The 17,048-nt window shown below is 50.1% G+C and overlaps 1 long non-coding RNA gene across 1 annotated transcript; it reads left to right on the top strand.

Moving 5' to 3' along the window:
• The first annotated feature begins 15,042 nt into the window (after positions 1-15,042).
• On the top strand, positions 15,043-16,829 carry LOC122216570. The gene is made up of 2 exons (XR_006200968.1): positions 15,043-15,307; positions 16,510-16,829. It is a non-coding gene; the product is annotated as an uncharacterized LOC122216570 (long non-coding RNA).
• Positions 16,830-17,048: the final 219 nt, after the last annotated feature.

The following is a 17,048-nucleotide window of genomic DNA, read 5'->3' as shown; positions in this document are numbered from 1 at the left end:
TGTGTTGTATATGTGTCTGTGTGTCTGTGTTTGTGTGTTTCTGTGTGTGTGTTGTGTGCATGTGTGTTTCTGTGTTGTGTGTCTTCATGTTTCTGTATGTTGTGCGTGTTGTGTGTCTGTGTGGGGATTGTGTGTCTCTGTGTTGTATGTGTGTCTGTGTTGTATGTGCTATGTGTCTCTGTGTATGTGTGTGTTGTGTGTATGTGTGTCTGTGTGGTGTGTGTATGTCTGTGTGGTGTGTGTGTGTGTCTGGGTGCTGTGTCTATCTGGTGTGTGTCTGTGTGTATCTATGTGGTGTGTGTGTGTGTATGTCTGTGTGAGGTATGTGTGTCTGTGTGGTGTGTCTATGTGGTGTGTGCGTCTATGTGGTGTGTATGTGTGTGTGTCTGTGTGTGTGTCTGTGTGTATCTGTGTGGTGTGTGAGTGTGCATGGGGTGTGTGTGTGGTGTGTGTGTCTGCGTAGGGTATGTGTGTCTGGTGTGTCTATGTGGTTGTGTGTGTGTCTGTGTGGGGTGTGTGTATGAGGTGTGTGTCTGTGTGTCTATGTGTGTGTGTCTGTGTGTGTCTGTGTGGTGTGTGTCTGTGTGGTGTGTGTGTGCATGGGGTGTGTGTGTGTGTGTCTGTGTGGGGTATGTGTGTCTGTGTGGTGTGTATATGTGGTTGTGTGTGTGTGTGTCTGTGTGGTATGTGTGTGTGTCTGTATGGTGTTCCTGTGTGTCTATGTGGGGTGTGTGTGTGGGGGGGGGGTGTGTGTATGAGGTGTGTGTCTGTGTGTCTATGTGTGTGTGTCTGTGTGGGGTGTGTGTGTGTCTGGGTGGGGCGTGTGTGTGTCTGGGTGCTGTGTCTGTGTGTGTCTATGTGGTGTGTGTGTGTGTATGTCTGTGTGTGGTGTGTGTGTCTGTGTGGTGTGTCTATGTGGTGTGTGTGTGTGTGTGTCTGTGTGGTGTGTGCGTCTATGTGGTGTGTGTGTGCGTGTCTGTGTGTGTGTCTGTGTGGTGTGTGTGTGTGCATGGGGTATGTGTGTGTCTGTGTGGGGTGTGTGTGTGTCCGGGTGCTGTGTGTGTGTGTGTCTATGTGGTGTGTGTGTGTGTGTCTATGTGGGGTGTGTGTGTGTCTGCGTGGGGTATGTGTGTCTGTGTGGTGTGTCTATGTGGTGTGGTGTGTGCGTCTATGTGGTGTGTGTGTGCGTGTCTGTGTGTGTGTGTCTGTGTGGTGTGTGTGTGTGCATGGGGTATGTGTGTGTCTGTGTGGAGTGTGTGTGTGTCTGGGTGCTGTGTCTATGTGGTGTGTGTGTGTGTCTGTGGGGTGTGTGTGTGGGGTGCTGTGTGTGTGTCTGGGTGCTGTGTGTGTCTGTGTGGGGGGTGTGCGTGTCTGTGTGGTGTGTCTAGGTGGGGTGAGTATGTGTCCGGGTGCTGTGTCTGTGTGTCTATGTGGTGTGTGTGTGCGTGTCTGTGTGTGTGTGTCTGTGTGGTGTGTGTGTGTGTGTGGTGTGTGTGTGTGTCTGTGGGGTGTGTGTGTGGGGTGCTGTGTGTGTCTGTGTGGGGTGTGTGTGTGTCTGGGTGGTGTGTCTGGGTGGGGTGTGTGTGTGTCCGGGTGCTGTGTCTGTGTGTCTATGCGGTGTGTGTGTGTGTCTGCGTGGGGTATGTGTGTCTGTGTGGTGTGTCTATGTGGTTTGTGTGTGTGTGTGGTGTGTGTGTGTGTGTGTGTGTGTGTGTCTGTGTGGTGTGTGTGTTTGGCTGTATGGTGTTTCTGTGTGTCTGTGTGGTATGTGTGTATATCTGTGTGGGGTGTGTGTGTGTCTGTGGGGTGTGTGTGTGGGGTGCTGTGTGTGTCTGTGTGGGGTGTGTGTGTGTCTGGGTGGTGTGTCTGGGTGGGGTGTGTGTGTGTCTGGGTGGTGTGTCTGGGTGGGGTGTGTGTGTGTCCGGGTGCTGTGTCTGTGTGTCTATGCGGTGTGTGTGTGTGTCTGCGTGGGGTATGTGTGTCTGTGTGGTGTGTCTATGTGGTTTGTGTGTGTGTGTGGTGTGTGTGTGTGTGTGTGTGTCTGTGTCTGTGTGGTGTGTGTGTTTGGCTGTATGGTGTTTCTGTGTGTCTGTGTGGTATGTGTGTATATCTGTGTGGGGTGTGTGTGTGTCTGTGGGGTGTGTGTGTGGGGTGCTGTGTGTGTCTGTGTGGGGTGTGTGTGTGTCTGGGTGGTGTGTCTGGGTGGGGTGTGTGTGTGTCCGGGTGCTGTGTCTGTGTGTCTATGCGGTGTGTGTGTGTGTCTGCGTGGGGTATGTGTGTCTGTGTGGTGTGTCTATGTGGTTTGTGTGTGTGTGTGGTGTGTGTGTGTGTGTGTGTGTCTGTGTCTGTGTGGTGTGTGTGTTTGGCTGTATGGTGTTTCTGTGTGTCTGTGTGGTATGTGTGTATATCTGTGTGGGGTGTGTGTGTGTCTGTGGGGTGTGTGTGTGGGGTGCTGTGTGTGTCTGTGTGGGGTGTGTGTGTGTCTGGGTGGTGTGTCTGGGTGGGGTGTGTGTGTGTCTGGGTGGTGTGTCTGGGTGGGGTGTGTGTGTGTCCGGGTGCTGTGTCTGTGTGTCTATGTGGTGTGTGTGTGTGTCTGCGTGGGGTATGTGTGTGTCTGCGTGGGGTATGTGTGTCTGTGTGGTGTGTCTATGTGTGTGTGTGTGTGTGTGTGTGTGTGTCTGTGTGGTGTGTGTGTTTGGCTGTATGGTGTTTCTGTGTGTCTGTGTGGTATGTGTGTATGTCTGTGTGGGGTGTGTGTGTGTCTGCGTGGGTGCTGTGCGTCTGTCCGCGCGTGTCCGCAGGTAGGCAGTCGGCAGGCAGGGGTGCCGCGTGGAGGCCCCGCGGGAGGCCCCGTGCTCCCTCTGGCAGGCCTGTGATTCCCGTTCAGCGCCAGGCCTGTGAGGGATCCAGTCGCCCGCCCACACCTCCGTCGGGAAAATGCCAACAAGCCACTTACGTGCCTGTTTCTTAGAAAATGAAACACTGCAGTCATTCAACAAAAGCAGCCCATGAATGGGTCTTGCGGATTTTTCCTTCGGGCCGGTGGGGACCCGCCTCTGCGAACCCGAACCCGAGGTTCTGCCCCGACTCAGGCCAGCGCCCGGCGGGGCGGCAGAGAGGAGCCCGCTGCGCCGGTGGCCGGTGGTCGGTGGTGGGTGGTGAGCGGCTCCCCTGGCAGTGAGAGGGGCGTCTGCCCTTCCTTCCGGGTGCCTGGCTGCACCCGACTGAGCCTGGGGGGGTGGGGTGAGGACCGACCAGGGAGGATTCGAGAGGGTTCCACCCTGGGGTGGGGGAGTTCTGCTGCATCAAAAACCACGTGTGGGAGCAGGACCCCACGCTGAAGCTGGGGGGCAGGGAACAGCCAAGATGTGCCTTTAGAGTGGTGTTTGGGTGGGTCCTGGGATGGGCCCCTCTGAGGGTGGTGCTCACACTCTTCTACCTTCGTCCAAGGTAGGCGGCCTCCGGGGTGGAGGGGGGGGGGGCGCTGGTGTGTGGGGAGGTGTGCAGGGGCTGGGTGTGGAGGAGGTTGCAGGGGTGTGCTGGTGTGGGGGAGGTTGGGGGGGGCTGGTGTGGGGGAGGTTGCAGGGGGGTGCTGGTGTGGGGGAGGTTGGGGGGGCTGGTGTTGGGGGGGAGGCTGGTGTGGGGGAGGTTGCTGGGGGGGGCTGGTGTGGGGGAGGTTGTAGGGGGTGCTGGTGTGGGGGAGGTTGGGGGGCTGGTGTGGGGGAGGTTGGGGCTGGTGTGGGGGAGGTTGCGGGGGTGGGGGGCAGATGTGGGGGAGGTGTGGGGTGGCTGGTGTTGGTGGGGAGGCTGGTGTGGGGGAGGTTGCTGGGGGGGCTGGTGTGGGGGAGTTTAGGGGGGCTGGTGTGGGGGAGGTTGTGTCGGGGGAGGCTGGTGTGGGGGAGGCGTGCAGGGGTTGGCACTGCTGGGTTCTATCCCCACCCCGCCCCAGCCGCAGTTGCAGCTGAGGGGGAGGCTTTGGCTGGCTTCCACAGGTGGTCCCTGGAGAAGCTCGCGTCCTGCGAAGTGGTTTTCGCCCACCTGCTTATTTCTCTTCTCTCTGGGAAGGTAAAAGCCCGTGTGATTCTCCTAAACTACCGGGCTGGGGCTGGGGGCGGGCAGGCCTCCTGTGGGGCCCCGCTGGCACAGGTGGTGTGTGCTGAGCCAGGAGATACCCCACAGACTGTGTGCCCTCACCTCACCCACAGGCCCCTGTGGGCCGGCTACCGGTGCGGGGTCCCTTCTGTCCGCACAAGGGCCCCTTCGGCCCCTCTGGCGGTGCTCAAGGGCTCTGTTGGCCCTTACATTCAAATCCTTTGTGCTACCTTCTTAAGCAGCTGCAGAGTCACTGCTTTTTCCTCTCAAATTCTCAAGCAGCTTAAAGAAGGCCTCTGGACTCCGGGTCCCTCAATGGAAAATGGCCTCAGGGATTTTGGAGTGTTTGATTCCCCTGCAGCTTGGTGGGTCTCTTACTGGTCATGATGTCAGTCCCCAGAGGCCGAGCCTGGGACAGGGAGGGGGCGTGCGTGGGAACCTCATCCAGCTCTTCACTAATGGGGTGGGGGCAGTGCTGAGTTGGAGCTTCTTGCCCTCCTGGGCTGTGGTTTGTGCTCAGGGACTCCCCCGAGCTCCTCCTCCAGCCTGGAGTGTCCTAGGCAGGTAGCCCAAGCACAGCCATGCATCCCCTACCACCACCCTCCCCCATGGCCCAGTCTCCAGCAGGGATGCATAGAAAACAGCCCATCTTTGTCCTGAAGAATCATGGGAACTTTATTACAGACTTCCTCAAAACGGTTGCCAGGGATCCCACACATCACATCCCCACGAAACATTCCCCAAATCTCTTTGGAGCCTCTTACCTGCTGGAAGTCTCCCAGTCCACACCACTGCTCACACCTCTCCCCTCCCATTCACCATACATCGTGCCTTTACTGTTGTGGCCCTCATGCGGCACTCACCTCCTTCCCAGCCCTCCACCCTTCCCACCCCCACAGGCCTGACTTTCCAGCCCCTCCACACACAGCTCGGTACAGGGCAGTCTGTGTCTTGTGATAAAAGCAGCACCCACCACTCCTCCAGCCCAGGGTGGGTAGAACCAAGAGACTTCTAGCATGAATGCTCGGGACTTACTGTTGTTAAAAGTGGCAGATGCATTTGTTTCTAATTATGGATTTTAAAAGTCAGTAAGTGGCTATTTACATAGTTTGCCCTAAAATGGAACTTTGGCACCTTGGAGTGTGTGTGTGTGTGTGTGCGCGCATGTGTGTGAGTGTGCATGCATGTGTGTGTACATGTATCATGAGAGAAGGCATGCCTGGTGGAGATCAGGCAGCCATGCTCATGACTCAGTCACCAATTGGTTTATCACTCTGGTTCGCTTTGACTGCTCTATACTTTTAAATTGTTTTTATTAATTTGTCATATATGGTTTCATTTATAGCCAAAGTGGATCTCTTTGGCTATAAAAAGTGACAAAGACAGGAAACATAAAGAACATTTATGTTGAGCCACCCCAGGCTAATGAGGAGCCTAAGAATGATAATTCTGCAAATTTGCCTCAAAGGCATTTTTTCTAGATCCATAAGTTGTGCTTATCTGATCCAAGTTCTTATATAGGTCATCTAAATGTCTTCAGTACATTAAGTGAGAGGAAGAGAGAAGGAAATTGGCCGGGGGGGTTGGGATGGGTACAGAAAATACAGAGATAATTTAACTAGCTTGTCTTTTCATTGATTGGAAAAAATGATTACCAGCAATGTGTTATTTTGAAGAACTTACAGCTCTCTCTGAATCCTACTTCACCTTATCATTAAGATAACATGAACATTACAAAAATAATGCAGTTGATTTTTCTTAAGCTCAAAATGTAAGAATTCTAAAGATCAGGTCACAAACAGTTTCCATCTATTTTTGAAGCTGATGCACATAATTAAGTTTCAATTATGTTTTAAATATATGTTGGTCCCAGAACCAAAATGTCGTTTTTTATTTGTCAACAAATCAGTCTTTCCTTGCACAACTAATTTAAAGGAAATGAAATGTTGTGTATAACTTGTTAAATGGAAAAATGTTGAAATGTGTCCTTATATATAATGAACGTTATTAAAAATCGTCTTTTAATGTTCATTTAATATAATCTTTGAATAATATACTCATATAAAATATTTAACTAAAAATCTTTTTTACTGTAAGCCATGCAAAAATGATAAAACGATTTTTTTAATTGTAGGGAGTTTGTGAAATTATAGATTACTGCGGATGAAGTTCATTAGTCAAACACAGGATTGGAAATGCTGATCTAGAGACACAAAACCCAGGAACTCACGGCAGGGAGCATGAGTGAGGGAAGAGAGGCCAGCTGCGGGCCATGAGGCTGAGGAGGGACCAGCCCCGTAGTTCGCGGCTTCTTCTGGGCTCTGGCAAATAACCTGCTCACTTCACACTTGCCAGAGGGCAGCCCCACACCAAAGCCAAAAGCTAGCCAGAGGCAAGGGTACTTTCCATTATTGCCTTTCCCTCTTCTTTCCTGAAATTAAGTCATGGAAAAGAGTGCATCCTTCAGAGATGGAAAACCCAAGCAGATAGCAGGACTGAGCCCCGTTTTTGTAGCCACCGATGAAGGATGTCTCCCCAGCAGCAGCCCCAAAAGGTGCATCCCGAGGCTAATCCTCAGCTAAGCTGCTTTGCTAGCTTGCCTTAGATTAGGCCAGGTGGACAGGATGCAGGTGACGTCATTTCCAAGAACTGGCTGTCACGTGACTTGGCTGGATAATAGCAGCTGGCATGATTCTGTCCCCAAACCATTTGTAAAAAAGCTTGGAGGACCCTGGGGCACTGGTCATCCAAGCCAGTTCTCTTTCTGTTTAGGGGACAAATGGGCGCTCACAGGTGGGAAGAGCTTGCCTGGGGCCTTGTGGTGGTCCTAGAGGGTCTCCTGTGTGCAGGGAATTCTCAAGAGCATTTGAGTTCAAGAGTATGCACCATGTAGAGAGTACTACTTACAGGAGGATTGTCCCCTTCTATGCCCTAGGAGATGGCCTTGGGCTCATCTTGGGAAGAGCTCTTGAGGGAGGGGCTGCAGGGACTAAACGGAAGGGGTATGTTCAGGACAGAGGAGTAACTTCAGTAATAGCAGAGACCATTCCACTGTGGTCTGGCTCTGTCAGTATTTTGTGACCCATCCTGCGGGAACATTTATTTGTATCTATTCCAGTTGGTTGACCTGCCACAGCCCATCCTCAAATGTATCAATCCAAGGTGCTATTATTTATGGAATCATTGACTCTCAAGCTCCCCAAGGGCTCCCCTGCCGAGTGACTTCCCAGCCGCTGCTGGGCGTCTCCAGGGGCAGGAGCATGCTGCCCACACGGCTGTCCATTCCTTCAGACACAGCCTCCTCCACCGGCTTGTCCCCTGTGGCTCTGGTTCTCTCTGCCCCTTGGGGTCACCCAGCACATGCCATAGGATGGCCTTTTGGATGTGTGCAGACGGGAATGAGACCCTCCCCATTGCTGCAAATGAACTCCAGGGCAGCAACAACACCCCCCTCCCCTGCTCTTCACTCAAACTCTTCACGACCTCTTAGCTTCCCAGTCACCTGTCTCTAAATGGGCTGTAGTTTGTCCACATCCCACAGAAAGCGTGGCCTGAGATCCAAATGCAGTGCTTGGAGCGATAACCAGGACCGCAAAGGGCACGGTTGCCAGCTCTTTGTGCCAGGATCTCAATGAACAGCTGGGCCTAGTTACAGCTGACAGCTCTTCTGGAAGCTTCTGTGTTCCAGTGGGGGCGATGCAGTTTGGCACGGGGGTAGGGTGCACATGAGGGGCAGTAGAATCTAACCTCTGAAAAGGACTGCATGTGTCGTTCAGAAAGAACATTTCTTTGCAAGGCCTGTTTCTGTTCTAACCAGAAAAGTAATGTCACCTTTTTACAGGGGGACACGGACTTGAGGTGTTAAATGACTTATTTAATGATACCCAGGCCTCTTGATCAGGCACTCCACAGGCCAGGTGACCGACTGCCAGAGCACCTCTGAATGTCCCTCCTCTTTCCCAAACCCCAGGACCTAACTGGAGCTCAGGGTCCTTTAAATTTCACAAAAAGGGGCCAGCTAATTACGCAGCAGGATCATCATGCGTGTAGCTTGATCGCGGGTCCTGTCGATCATTCCAAATACTTTCACAGTGTTCTATATTTACACCAAAATGGAGGCAAACGTCACAGTATGGCGTTATCACAGGAAATGAATGAATCTGTCAAAAATCACTCTTTACTGAGTAACTCCTTTAACCCGAGTCAGGAAAGTCTATCACAGTGGGAAGCTGTGCTCTGGATGATGTATCCTGATGAAAAGTTGGTACTGGTGCAAATGCCATGTTTAAAACTTCTGGGTATTAATAGTAACTTCGCGTTCTGTGTGAAGTGCAGGGGGGTGGCCTGCCCTGAGTGGCCACATACATGTTTATTAGTTTGTAACCTTCCCCGGCGGCGGTCCATCATCACGGCAAAAAATTGCAACCTGTCAGTGCCTGCGGACAGTCACGTTAAAAATGGCTTTGAGGGAGAGATGGCTCGTGCGGTCAGGCATTTTGGTGTCACACTCAATTGGCTAAACATAGTCATTTTGAGTTCTATTATTGACTAATTTGGGTAATTCACCTACTGGGAAATATTTAAAGATAAAAATGTAAAATCCTGTTGGTTCACGAGTAAGGTCTTTGATGTCAGTTTTGTGACATATTTTTAAACACTGGAAGCTATTGTGCAGGAATAGTCTGGCGTGTTGTAGTTAAGTAAAACAATGTGGGGAGCCCATCAGCTGTCTGTCTGCCCATCTTCCTGCGCTCACGGAGGCTCCGATCAGGGCAGCTATTTTATACCTGGGCGGTTCCAGTTTAATAGAGAATGCCATTAACAAGCGTGCCGGAGTGTGTCCCTGTCTGGAGCCTTGATTAGCCATCAGCATGCTCGCGAGCTCGTTTCTTGATTGGTGTGGAAATGTGTCACACCCTGATGAAGCGTGGCAGGCCGTCACCGCTGATGGATTAATGACAGCACCTGCCACCCGGCCTCACCCACGACAGCAGCCATCCAGAGGAAAGAGTTTGGAGCTGTGTCTGCAGGAGGCCTGGGAGTGGTGAGGTGGGTGGCTTCCAGAAGTCTGCGTGGGCAGAAGTGGAAAGGAACAGAGTCACCTGGGACAGGCTGCTGTGTCTTTTCCTGTCCCCTGCATGTAGCTCTGGGAGCTTGAGGCCCGTGTAGCCCTAGAAATGTTTTTGAGGTGTTTAGGGTCTGACGCGGGCATAGGATTTTTCTAGTTTGACCCAACGTCCATCTGTTTTGCCTGGCATTCCATAATTGCTTTAACCTGTCTTATGAGGGGCATACATGTCCCATCTCCTCTATGTACCCACACCAACAATGACCACACACCGACTGTGTGCAGCCAGCATTGCCAGAGTGCATCTGGGTTATAATTCTCTTTGGGTCAAGAAGGGCAGCCTTCTCTTCCTCCCACACCCCTCACACATATTATATTATGTTACCTGGGCTGAGATTCACGCTCAGTACAAACAGGAACGTGTGGCTGAGTTTGGGTGATGAGACCCCTCTCGCGCTCAAACCCAGGAGCTCAGGATACCATGGAGCTTTCACAAGATGCAAGGAATGGTCTGAGGGCTTTGGCTCCCCTAACAGAACTGACCCTCCAAATAGTTTTTGGTATTCAGTTTCCAAATGTCCCACTTTCCCCTTAGGGCACCTCTCCAGACAGTCCATGAAAAGCTCTGTGCTCCTTCTCTGAGCCCAGGCTTGAGACAGGCTGGGCTCTGGGTTCTGTCCCTGACTCTGGTGCTAACTAAAGGTATGACCTTGCTTGGGCAAATGTCTTCCCCTCTTTGGGCCTTGGCTTCCCCCTTGTGCACAACAAGGGGCTTGGAACAAATGAGCAGTTCTTTGAGTTAACAATTATGAATATTCACCTCTCCCCAGTGTAAGCCTGCACTTGGCACATGTGTGCAAGTGCGTGCACACGCGCACACACACACGCACACACATGCACACACACACGCTCAGCTGGTCCTGATCCCTCACTGATGAACTGAAGAACTATCCTCCCCATGTGAGCCCCTTCTATGCAGCCCTGGAGTGGTGGCTGCTGGCACGGGGGTCTGGGCCCCCACATGTCCTGCCGAGGTGTGCTTCTTGCCAGGTAAACCGCTGTCCGGCCCTGAAGGATAGAGCAGGCTCCAAATGTGGGCTCTCGCTGTCCTATATTATTGGGGTTGTTTGATTTAGAAGTATCATAACTGCCCCTCAACAGTTTAGAAAATAGAGATGAGAAGAAGGAAATCAACAGCTACCACCCTCATTTTGTAAGTTTCCTTCTCATGACTTTTCAAATGGGTATAATTTTTTCATGCTTGTACTAGGCACCTGATACATATTCACTACTTGAGTCTTTGCAACAATCCTTCTGGGGACGAATGAACAGATCCCGTTTTATGAAAGAGAAAACTGGGGTTGAGTGGGTTGTTGAGGGTACTCAGCTGCTAGGATTCAAGTCCCGGCCTTGTGATCCCAGACTCTCCCCCGCCCTCTGTTCTCAAATACCACCCGTATGAGAATCACCTGGAAGGCTGGTCAGAACACAAATAAGGAGGCCCACCTCGACAGCTCGGATTCAGTTGAGATTCTGCCTCTCTAACAAACTCCCACATGATGCTGCTACTGCTGCTGGCCCGTGAACCACACTTTGAAAACCAGTGTACTGTTCTCTGCTTCTTTACATAGACCTAGTTCCTGGTTTCCTACTCCTTCAGAAAGCACTGCCCTAGGTGGCTGTTTAACTTCGCAAACATCACTTTCTATAGCTGCATGGTATGCTGCGTGTTCTTTAAAAGAAACCTGTTGATTATCTGATGCTTTAGAATTCATAAACCATGCCTTCTTCAGCTCAGAACCCTGGAAAACCCCACACAGTTGCGTCCCTCCCTGAGAAGGGCTCTTGGGGCCCTCAAGCTGGTGCAAAAGTGACAGTACTTTGGGTCATTACATCAGTGCCCAATGCCATTTCCAGTTAGCTAAATCCAACCCATTATTCAAAGCACAATTCAGCCTTCACCTCCACCAGGCAGCCTACCTTGCATATACCAAACCATAGGGATCTCTTTGCTGAGAATAGTAACATGCTGCTGTGGTTGATGGCCTAGGTTAGAGCCTGGGAATGAATTTTGTCTCTTCTAAAAAGTGACCCTCAGGGGGCCTGGGTGGCTCAGTCAGTTAGGCGGCCGACTTCGGCTCAGGTCATGATCTCACGGTCCATGAGTTCGAGCCCCGCATCAGGCTCTGTGCTGACAGCTCGGAGCCTGGAGCCTGTTTCGGATTCTGTGTCTCCCTGTCTCTGACCCTCCCCTGTTCATGCTCTGTCTCTCCCTGTCTCAAAAATAAATAAAACGTTAAAATTGTTTTTTAAATAAAAAGTGACCCTCAAATCCCAGAGCCACAGACCATCAGCCCTGCAAATCCCTTGGAGGATGTTTGGTCTGGACTCCTCATTGTATAGATGATGAAACTGAGGCCCAGAGGCAAAGAGAATTGTTCCTGGTCACACACAGAACTGTCCCTGTAAAACTCCATTTTGAATTAACTCATTACAACTCTGGATTTGTTTTTTGACCTTACAACCTATTTACAATTACCTCTTAAAATGACTTCCTAGAGGTGCCTGAGTAGCCTCGTCAGTTAAGCGTCCAACTCTTGATTTCGCCTCAGATCATAATCTCACCATTTGTGAGGTCAAGCCCCGAGTCGGTCTCTATGCTGACAGCACAGAACCTGCTTGGGATTCTCTCTCTCCCTCTCTCTCTGCCCCTCTCCCATGGGCTTGTGTGCACACACTCACATGTGCACACATTCTCTCTCAAAATAAATAAACTTTAAAATAAAATAAAATAAAATAAAATAAAATAAAATAAAATAAAATAAAATAAAATAAAATAAATAAAATAAAATGACTTTCTAGATACAGACTTGAGAAGCATACAGACTTGAGACAGTGGTTTAGCAGCTATCCCTCCCCACCTGCCATGCAACCTGGGGAGGCTTCTGGAGAACCACTGCCACAGTATTGCCTAAAGGCTTTCTAGCACCTGTGTGGGTAGCTGCTGGAGAAGGCACCAGATTTTGGATTCTGTTCCAAACAGTTACAAGGGGTCCCCTGGAGCCAAGACACCCTTGGCTCTTCTGACCCTCCAGGGGCCAGAGTTGGGTTTACAGGTGCCCTGGAGTTTGCAGATGGGTCCTTTTTGTAAACGTGTGTGATCTGTGTGCACAGCCCAGGGTGGAGAGCCGCAATGGGGTGAATAATGTGGAAGAAAGCCACAGCTGGTCTTTCTCCGTGGGAGGGAAATATGCCTGGAGGCTTCTGTTTTTATTATCTAACAAGTGTATTTTCTCTGAAGCGGGCTCAAAATGGGGTGAGAATAATTACTCCCTGCAGCCCCACCACCACCTCCTCTTGGGGGACCACTACGAAGGGCTCCTGGCTGGTCTTGCCCCCCTTCACCAGCAGCAATTTCTCTGTTGGTGCCATGAATACAGATGGTGGAAGATTATTCTTCATTTCAAACTGACCCTTTTTCTTATTACAAAAACAATATATGTTCATTATTTAAAAAATCAGAAAATAGGAACAAAAAAGAAGTGAATGAAAATACTTCGTTATACCACCTACCCCAAAGATAACCACACTATAAAACTATAGGTATCAATTCCAGATTATCTTTTCTCTTTTTCCTCATTCTTTCATTTAAGGTTTTTATGGATGTATAAACATGCTATTTAGTGTTACAGGGTGTGTTTTTTTTTCACCATAAGTGAAATCATGCTTATGCATATCATAACCTGTTTTTTTTTCACTTAGAGTATCTCAGGCACCTTTCCACGTCAATGCTTGAATATCTAACTCATCCTTGTTAAATAGCATTCAATAATTCATAATGCTAAAGCATTGATTTATGCAGTCCTCTTTTGTTGGCTATTTAAATTATTTTCAAACTTTCCTTGTGAACAATGCACACATCTTTGTGTACTGCCCAGTTACCTCATTAGTTCATTGGCTATTTTTTAAATGGTGAACCTTCTTTATTCATCCATTCAAGCAGATATTTACCAAACTCCTGCTAAGGACCAGCCATTGTGCACATGCTGGGGCTACGATATTGCACAGGAGGACCAGATCCCTACCTTTGCACTTCCAGAAAAGGCACGCGGTTCGTAAATAAGAAATAAGTAAATTTTAAAAACCACTGCAGCTTGTGGGAACTGCTCTACTAAACCGACAGGGTGATGTGTTGGAGGGATTGAGGGAGGAGGCCGGGCCGCTTCCGTGGATGGGAGGTCAGAGGAAGACTCTCTGAGGTGTGTTTGAACAAGACCTGCAAGAGAAAAAGCCAGGGCTGAGCAAGATGAACAGGGACTGAGGCAGGAGGAGCTGGTATGGCTGAGGAATGGAAAGGAGCCAGGGGATAACAGGCTGAAGAAGAGGCTGGAGAAGGGGGAGGGACCAGAGCCCTTGGGACCCCATGGGCTGCAGTCACTAAGTAGATTTCATTCTGGGAACCATGTGACATGGCGGTGGCAGGGTTGGGGGGAAGAAGGGACAGGAAAGGCATTGAGATTTATTTGGAGCTGGAACCTACAGGGTGTTGAGGAGGATGTAGGGGGATGGGGCAAGGAAAGAGAAAAATCAAAGGAGACTTCTGGGTTCATCCTGAGGAGCCCGGTGCTGCCTCCTTGACGATTTCTGGAGTGAGTGCCCCAACCCGTCCAGGGAAAGCCTCCTTCCCCCTGGCCAGCACCCTCAGCAGGGAGAGTGCCCGTGGATGTGCCCACATTTGCCTCTTCTGCAAAGTCTCTCTAGCCCCTTGGAGGATGGACGTCTATGCTAGTCCTAAGTCTCCAACAGCAGAAGGGTTAGCTCTGTGACAAGAAAATCCTACAAAGCATGTACTTAAATCTCTTTACAAAGCTGCCAGGACACCTGAGTTATGGGGACTAGAGATCCATTAGGATGTTGCCCTGGATCCTGTTGTTCCAAAACTCCCTCCACTAGGAGGGAGTGTGGGGCTGGGGGAGTGGGGGTGCAGAGTGGAGGCCAGAAGCCATTTGCAGTGCTGTCTTGGGTGCCCGGGCACCCAGAGGATTAGGACAGGGAATAGCCTGCATCCCTGGCAGTAGCTAGGAAGAGAAGGGCACCGATAGGAGGCACCTCACAGAGGCAAATAGATTCCCAGTCTGATTTCACAAACTAATAATGGGATCTTTTCACAAAGTGAAAAATGTCCAGTAAATGTTCTCTGTCTCAGAGGTTGTCTGTGGTGGGGTGTGTGTGAGTGTGTAGTCTTTTAAATAAGCCAGGCCTGTGGCTCATGTTCCAAACTCTGTGCTTTGACAAGGCAACGAGCCATGGTTTTGTTCTGTGGGAGAGCAAGGCTTGTCCACCCCTTGCGGTCAGGTGAGGGCACCAATCAAGAATACAGCCCTAATTGGAACTTCAGGCAGTCGTAACGTATAGTTCTGGAGTGGACTGAACTTCTCCTGATTTTGTGCTTGGGCCTTTTAGACAGGAAGGAAGAAAGAGAGTAATGGAGAGATTGAGATTCCTTCCCCCAGGCCATTTCTGGTGAACCAGTTACTGGGGTTTTATACACATTTTTACAAAAGGACAAATATGTGGGTCAGATGAAGTGGCTTTGCAGGGGGCTGGGTTTTGACATGCTGTAAATAGTTGTCCATAATGGGGTGAGACTGGCTATGCTGAGCCATTACTGTGATTAAATCCCCAGCCTCCTCGGGGCCCATTGGCTACCGGTCAGGCTGTGAGCCGCACACAAATGCTCTGTCGTCATGTGGCCTGTGCCTGTCAAGGCCTGGGGCGGGAGTAGCCGGTGTCCGTGGAAATGGGCTGAGGGAGGATCTGGGAAGCAGAGAGGAAGTCCAGGCTGGGGCTGGCTGAGGGGACTTAGTGGTGTTGTCATAAGCAAGCCCCATCCCCTGCCTTCACATCGTCCCATAGCTCAATGCAGGCCAGTGTGAGGTAGAAGCTGAGTGTGATGGAAGGATGAGGACATGATTAACTCACTGGGGAAAGCACCCCAAAGGTGGCAGCATTTCAGTGTGGCCTTGGGAATGGGGCATGTCAACAGCTATGGCAGAATGGTGAGGTGCCTTCTGGGTAGTGGGAACCGCATGCCCAATGGCATAGAGGCATGAATGCATGGTGAGCAGTGAAGGCACAGAATGCAAGGTTGGTAGGTGACAGGTATTGGGACACCACACTGGAGACGTAGACTGGGTCATATTTTGAATGATCTCGAAGGCCATCCTTCAGGCTACAGGAGCCCCTGGAGGGTTTTGTGCATATGAGTGAAGGCATCACGTTAGGAAGATGCTTTGTCAAATGAAGGCGGTGGCTAGGCTGGATGGGAGAGAAGTTACATGCCATTGAGAGACATAGCTTCCAAGGGGACATGACGATCCTTAACAGGACAATCCTAGTGGTCGTGGCAAAGAATCAGCAGGGCTAGGGAATCCTTTTGGGTGACATGGTGAAGGACAAGTCAAGTTCAACTCCCAAGTTTGGGAAATAAGTGGCTGTTGCACATAAATCAATTTTCTACTCCACTGAGTTTATTCATTTAAGTGCCCATACTTAAATTAACTCTTTTTGGAAGAACTCTTTCTAACTAGTGACCACTGAACATCACCCTCTGTGTTTTTAAGCAAAGGAAGTAGAACATAATGTTTTAACCAGTTTGAGGAGACCATTGCTATGAATAGTGTAACTGCCCTCTTTGTCACATGCCTCAAGGCCTGTGGAGGTGTTTGGGACCCTTTGCCCCAGCACTGAATAGCCCCAGGCAATTGTACTTGGCTAGTTCTGGGTCTTCTATTTAAAAAGAAAGAAAAAAAGCAATTGCCTCCTCCCTGTTCTTCCCTTCTTTGCTTCCAGCTGTTATTTCTCAGTTGTAGAGTTTTTAAGACATGCATTCTCCCACTATTTCTAATCTTCTACCCACAACTCTTCCTAAAATAAACTACATGGCCATTGTCATGGTTGTTTCCCTCATTAACTGGCGGGTTCCTTCCATTACTTCTACTTGCATAGGTTTACTGCAGACGACTGAGCTCTGAGTCCACTGGGCTGTTTTCGTTTTCCTTTGGTGTTACCCACAGTGCCTAGCACTGAGCTGAGTACGTTGTCCATACCCCGTAAACATCTATGGATTTAAGAGATGCAAATAGCCTTCTGTTTATTTTTTTCCCCCCGATCATCAAAGGAGTCTACCTTTAGTCCCTTGAAAGCTGCAGTTACAAAGCCATGTGGAGAGCCGGTTTTTCTTCCCTTCAGATGTGGTGTTAATTATTTCGCTATTGCCTGCAGCACTGTGGAAGTCTGTGCTTCAGCAGCCTAATAGCACTGCCTTTCCTCATTGTCTGTGGACTTAGGCACCAAGGGCAGCCCAGAGAAAAGCAGATGAGTCGCAGGTGTGGATCTGCTGGGCGGCTCTCGTTGCGAGCTGTACAAAGCCACAGGTGTGCATTGAGCGCTGCGAAGCAGGAAGAGGAGCCTTGATGATTTTGAGGGTCTCGGGTCAAGTTAGTTACCTGCAGACCTGAAAATGCTTTGGAGATGCAGCTAGCCTTCCACAGCCATGGGGAAAATGAGAGTGATTTCTGCTGTTTGCTGTTGGGGCACCATTTAAGTCCATGTCTTCCTAGGTCAACGTTTTCATGCCCGGAGCTATAAATTAAAAATATGCCTTAGATTTGGGTGCCATTTCTCTGACTAGAAGCTGGGTCTGTGTATTCCTTTGCGGTTGCTAGGAGCATTGTAGACCAGAAGGAAGGGGAGTGGAGGATGAATGATTTTAAGCATATTTTCCAAGAGGAATGAAACTGTAAACACAAATTCTCACAGACCAGAAAGTAACTGGTTTCCACCCACTGTAGCAAAAGCTCATTGCAAGATCAAGACTCTCTGAAAA

This window comes from Panthera leo, chromosome A3 (genome assembly GCF_018350215.1).
Source record: "Panthera leo isolate Ple1 chromosome A3, P.leo_Ple1_pat1.1, whole genome shotgun sequence".
Lineage (NCBI taxonomy): Eukaryota > Metazoa > Chordata > Mammalia > Carnivora > Felidae > Panthera > Panthera leo.
This window is presented reverse-complemented; position numbering and strand designations above follow the sequence as displayed.